Here is a 6,406-nt window from a genome sequence, read left to right on the forward strand (position 1 = left end):
GCCCCTGCCTACCTCCAAAGGTGCTGAGCAAGCTGCAACATTGTGAACAATTAAAATATTGGCTGAGTTGGTAATGTGGGCAGGACCAGCATCACAGAGTTAATACTCTTTATTATACTGTTGATGTTCTTTTTGCATTTTGGGGAATTAAGTGGAATTCTTTCCCCCTCCCTGCTTCTGAAATGCAATAATTCCAACCACCACAAATTTAGCAATCTGCATTCCCTGTGTGGTCTTTGCAACTCTGTGTCAGTGTAATCCTATGTGAGTGCACCCACCCCAGCTAATGTATTGCAGCATGATTTTAATCCAAGCATTCGCTGTGCTTCTGAGGCTACTGAGTTAAATTAAGCTGTACAGTGCATCAGAAAGTTTGTGGTGACTTTCTGATCAACACAAACATCACCAGAAGTTACTGATGTTTGTAACTCTTGGTCTCTATTAGTAATGTCCCCCACCCCCAGGCTAAAGTTAGGAACTAACAGCAAAGCCTACTTGGAGGAAAACATTATACAATTGTGTTAAGTTTTTAGTAGTGTTCCAGGTTTATTAAAGCAGTGATTGTAGGTATTCCTTGGGTTTCTTCTTTCAAACATTCAGAATTAGCAGTACAAACATTTGCAATACTGAAATCTCAGTGTTTGAATCGGTCATCTTCTCTTGTTGTCATTTCAGATGATATCCCAGATTCTTTACGGCACCACTTAGGAGAGTATCACTCAGTGGCTGATGTACTGTGCAAGGGTACATCAACCCAGTAACGTGTGCATGCAATTTGTGCAAGTTACACAAATGTGGTTGCACAAGAGTAAACCCTTTGGAAATAATGGTCTTACTCTTGTGTAACATCCTTGCACAATGTTTGTATGTGTACCATGCACAAATTGTGTGCTCAGCCACTGGCAATCTTCTCCAGGATTCTAATTTGCAGAAACACAGCCTATGTACAGTATATACAATTGGGGCAGCCAGCCCAAGAGAGTAGATTTTTTTTTAAAAAAACCCTTTAACAATTAAAAAGGGAATGAGTGTGTGTGTGCCAGTGCAAACGGGCAAAATTATTGTAAGACTCCCCTTTTGTTTCCTAATCTTCCTTTTACCCAAGCCAAGCTGTTCAGAGTTTAGAACAGCTCTCTCCTACAAGTGCATATCCCTCTTTCTCGCTAGGTTGTCTCTAAGGCAGAGACCCCCTCATGATAAGGCAGAATGAGATGGTAGCTCAAGCAGCCAGTTCTCATGGGTTGGAGGGCCTGATAATTCTCATGCCTGTTGCTCCCCCAGACGCCCACTACCTCACTTGGTGATGGCATAAACAGCTGCTTCACTGTTTTTGAGAGCTGGTCTTGTGGTAGCAAGCATGAATTGTCCCCCTAGCTAAGCAAGGCCCACCCTGGTTGCATTTGAATGGGAGACCACATGTGAGTGCTGTAAGATATTCCGCTCAGAAGATGGAGCTGCTCTGGGAAGAGCATTAAGGTTTCAAGTTCCCTCCCTGGCTTCCCCAAGATAGGGCTGAGAGAGACTCCTGCCTGCAACCTTGGAGCCACTGCCAGTCTGTGTAGACCAGGCTTCCCCAAACTGCGGCCCTCCAGATGTTGATGAACTACAACTCCCAGCATCCTTAGCCATAATTTATTGTGGCTGGGTATGCTGGGAGTTGTAGTTCAGCAACATCTGGAGGGCCGCAGTTTGGGGAAGCCTGGTGTAGACAATACTGAGCTAGAGGGACCAATGGTCTGACTCAGTATATGGCAGCTTCCTATGTTCCTATGCCTTCCTCTCCTCAGCACGCGCGACAAAGAGGAGGAGGGGGATGGAGTAGAAGAGGAAGTATGGAGGAAACAAGAGAAGAGGGGTGGGCTAGAATATCTCCTAATTACTCTTGTGGTCTTGTGGTAGCAAGCATGAATTGTCTTGTTTGCTAATCAGAGTCCACCCTGGTTTGCATTTGGATGGGAGACTACATGTGTGAGCACTATAAGATATTCCTCTCAAGGGATGGGACTCTTCTGGGAAGAGCTTCTGCATGCTTACATCCTCTTTATTCTGCATGCTTACATGCAGAAGGTTCCAAGTTCCCTCCCTGACATCTCCAGGTAGGGCTGGGGCTTAGTGAGGTAAGCATGGCAACTGTTGCTAGGTACCGGGATTGACAGGAAGAGTTCCATGGCTTCAGAACCCAAGAAGGAGAGTCCTTTGGAAGTTAACTGCCAAGAAGGAAGAAAGTGGTGGAAAGGGATTCAGAGACAGGCAGATGGTAAACGGTAACTGTCTTTTGAACTGTGTGTTTCTTGGAAAAGAACAACTTTTGTTTCATCTCTTTTTCCTTTTCTTTATGAAACAATGCATCCTCTTTATTTTTAAAATATTTGGACTTTATTGGAGTAACACCCTATGCTTAAAGCATTTCCTGTTATCAAGGGCAATTGCTGTTATAGGAGAGGACTACTGGAGATAAATGGTGGCAGCATATACAGTACATCACACAGCACCCCAAGGAGGAAGGTGCCAGTGAGCCAGGTAGCAGAGAGGAGGGCACATGTTTTATGCTCTGCCTCATCAGGGTACCTGATCATCTTGTGTCCCTGCTGCTCTCAGCAGAGAGGTTAAAACCTGGCTCTTTCAGCAAGTCTTTGGGCTGAGTAAATTCTGCTTTTATGGGTCGACCTCTGTTGTGTTGGTTGCTGATGCTGCTAATTGTGTACTTGGTTTCCTACTGGCAAAGAGTTTTTACCATGTATTATGCTTCTTTGTTCTGTTGCTGTGTTAATTTTATTTGTTTTACTGCTTTTTAATACTTCACTGTTTTGAGTGCTTTTTTAATTAGCTGCTTAGACTTATTTTCTGATCAGATCAAGCAGGATATAAATGTTAAAATAAAATAATAACAAACATATTAACATGAATTATGGCCGATATCTTCCGCATTGCAACGAGAGCAGCAGAAGGGCTTCACTCTCACAGAGCGGTAGGAGCAGAGTTACGTTGAAGCCTTGCTCCTCAGCCCAACACTGTCCTGAGACATATCCCTGGCAGAGAAAACGGCTTTTGGACTGAATGGAGAGAAGCAAAAATCACTTTCCCATCTCCCTCCATCAGCGTAGCTAGGCTCCTTCTGCCACTCTGTAGGAGCAGAGACCTTGTAGTGCTGTGGAACAGGGGTTCTTAACCTTGGGCCCCCAGATGTTGTTGGACTACAACTCCCATCATCCCCAGATGAGGCCTTTATGGCTGAGGATGATGGGAGTTGTAGTCCAACAACATCTAGGGGCCCAAGGTTAAGAAACCCTGCTGTGGAAGATGTGGGATCATGATGATAATAAAAACTAGCTGATCTGGCGCAGAGCACCTGTGCCCCTAGTTCTCCCTGCCTCTCCTCCCCATCTTTATTCCCCCCCCTTCAGCCCCAGTCCATTCTCCCCCTCCCAGTCCACTTTCCCTCATTGGCCAGCCTAGCTGGCGCTTTCCCTCCCCACTCGCCAGTGTGGCTTTCCCTCCCTGCCGGCGGGCACTTTCCCTCCCCGGCCACCCGCCGGCACTTTCTTTTGCTGGCCGGCCTGGCTGGTGCTTTCCCCACCCACCCGCCCGCCCGCCTGCCTGCCGCCACCATTTTCTCACCCCATCCCCATCACTATCCAGGCAGCTGCTCACAAACTCTCTTGAGAGCTGCCACACATGGGATTAGCGACGGGTACACCTTGGAGAAATATACATAAAGAAGATGTTTCAAACATAGAAAAAGTAAGCGCTCTTTTTAAATACTAAGTGAGAATGAATGCTCCCTGTGGTCTGTCAGTTCTTGGCTATACTTACATAGCTTCGAATCATTGAAAAACTATGTAAACAGCCCTCCCGTGAACCTGGATTTTTAGTTAGCCAAATGTCTTTCATGAGTCCCCTGACCGTATGTGAAAAGCATGGATGGTAAATGGTAGTGAGTCACTGCAGGGTTTGTAATGTGCCCACTGTGATGTCGTCTGATGTGCTGTTCAACTGATGTATAAAATACCTAAACTATAAAATGAATGGGAAGGCTTGCAGAACATAGGAAAAGATTTCCATTCTGGACATTTTTTAAAACATTCCTTCAAATTTTTTGTTTTTTAAACAGCTGGCGTGCTTCAGCAACTCAGTTCTTATTTCATCTGGGAAAACATATGCAAGGAAACAGAAACACAGGTGGACAAAAAGCAGAGTCCAAGCTTTTTCATTTATCGCTTTCTTTCATTCATTACCATGCTGGGTTTACAAAAGTGAACTATGCTCCACATTAAAGGCACAGGGAAACCATTACGACTGTGATTTTTTTTTTTTAATTTTAGGACTGCCAAATACTCCTTGCACCACAGCTGCATGTAACATTAGCCCATGGCCCCTTCTCAAGTTACCAAAAAACCCTCAGGAGAGGGTGCCTTACAGAGAAAAGGGGTGAAGGGAAAGGAGGTGCTAAGCTGCTTCTCTGCCAACCACTTTCCCCCTGAACTTGTTTTGGGCAGGAGGAAGCTGCTTCCCTCCCAGCGTTCTTGAGCCCTATATTTACCTTGCAAACTCAGGTCCAGAGCACCACAGGAGGGGGCAGGGGAAACTGCTGGGGGTGATGCTTCAGTGGAACAAGACACTTTGCAAAGAGAGGAGGCAATCAAGGCTGAAGTGTCATTTATATATCTAATCAATTATATCAAAGCCTGGCCTAGACACCATGGAGGGGCTGTAGTTCAGCAGATGATCATCTGATTTGCTTGTGAGTGGAAGGGTCTCTGGTTCAGAGACCCTTTACCTTTGGCTTCTGCAAAGGTAAATCTTGCCTTATGAACCTTTTGGAGTTCTTTGAGAGTGTCAGCAATGTGTTGATATAGGTGACCCAGTTGACATAGTATACCTGGACTTCCAAAAAGCTTTTGACAAAGTTCCTCATCAAAGACTCTTGAGAAAACTTAGCAGTCATGGGATAAGGGGACAAGTACACGTGTGGATTGCTAACTGGTTGAAGAACAGGAAACAGAGTGTAGGTATAAATGCAGAGTTTTCACAATGGAGGGAAGTTAGAAGTGGGGTACCCCAGGGCAGAGGCGTATCTAGGGAAAATAGTCCCTATGGCAAGCACTGAAATTGCACCCCTGTCCAAACATCTGACACCCATCTTTCAGATAACTTTACCATAATATCAGCTCAAAAATACAACTCCAGATACTTTCAGGAGAAACAGATTGTAAGCAACACACACATGAATACACACATACAACCACACATGTGGCACATATGTGCCAGTCGCCTTCTTAAGGAAACGCAGCACATCCATGTGCTGGGCATACCTCCATAGAGCTAAGCAGTGAAAGCTCTCTTTAGCAAATGCTCTGCCACCTCAGCACACCTCACTACAGGTTGCTGCCTCCAAGAAATTCAGGGATGGTTTCCCTCCCCTATCCAAACAGCTTTTGCCTTTGGAGATGGTTACAACGGGACATCCTAGGGGTCCCAAACAATCTGAAATTATCCAGCAGCTTACAATACTAGGCTTGGATCCATCAGCCTGATCAGGAAGAAGGTGGAAGTTGCAGCTAGCCACAGAACAGCAAAACAGAGTGATATTCAAATCAGAAAAATGGTGGCTGTGTGTGAGACAGAAAGAATTTATAACAATAATCTACCCTGCACTACCGTCACCAATTTTCTGTCTCTGCCACTCTGCAAAGGTTTGGTAAAAGGTTGCCCCTGCCCCATCCCCTTAAGATCTGCCTGACATGCAGAGGGAAAAACTATTACTAGCTAGAGCAAGCTGGCTTCCCTGCAAAGCAGCTACAGGCTGAGAAAGGGGGATGGTGCACCAAGGGCCAATGAAATAAAGAGACAAATTGTTCAATAAGGAGGCAGACAACAGGCAGACTGGTCAGTAAACTTTATGTCTAGTTTATCAAATGCACTAGTCAATCAGAATCACAGCATGACTATTCAATGTGTCTTCTAAAAACAATTGTGTTCAAAGTAAAAAGGGAGTTGCATTGATTTTTTTAAGAAGGCAAGGAAACTTGAGCAAATCTACTTGGGATGCACAGGCAATAAAAACCCGAGTACAACTCAGCTAAATTGAAGGGAATAATTTGCAGCACGTTAACCACTTATTTCAAAAGACAAGCTATTTATCAGTATGCACAACACAGGAATGGCAATACATTGCAAATACAACATTTCTGGGTGTGAATTCTTACAGCATTTTTTAAAAGCACCACACAAGTTAAAGGCAGGCACTTTCCAAGTCTGAAATCCCACAAACCTTATAATCAGATTGCTTGACATATATGCAGATAGATAGAGCTCTGTATAGAGAATTAAACAGCATGCAACTTAAATGTCCATTTTATTCCTTACCTCTCCCTCCCACCCTTCAGTTTTGCCAGCTTAAAAGGTA

General features: G+C 44.6%; 1 protein-coding gene across 3 annotated transcripts in view; it reads left to right on the top strand.

Annotated features, from left to right (window-relative positions):
• LAMA5 (laminin subunit alpha 5) overlaps window positions 1-6,406 on the top strand; it is a 362,437-nt gene that overhangs the window by 34,943 nt on the left and 321,088 nt on the right. The window lies entirely within an intron of this gene.

Source organism: Hemicordylus capensis, chromosome 4 (assembly GCF_027244095.1).
Source record: "Hemicordylus capensis ecotype Gifberg chromosome 4, rHemCap1.1.pri, whole genome shotgun sequence".
Classification (NCBI taxonomy): domain Eukaryota; kingdom Metazoa; phylum Chordata; class Lepidosauria; order Squamata; family Cordylidae; genus Hemicordylus; species Hemicordylus capensis.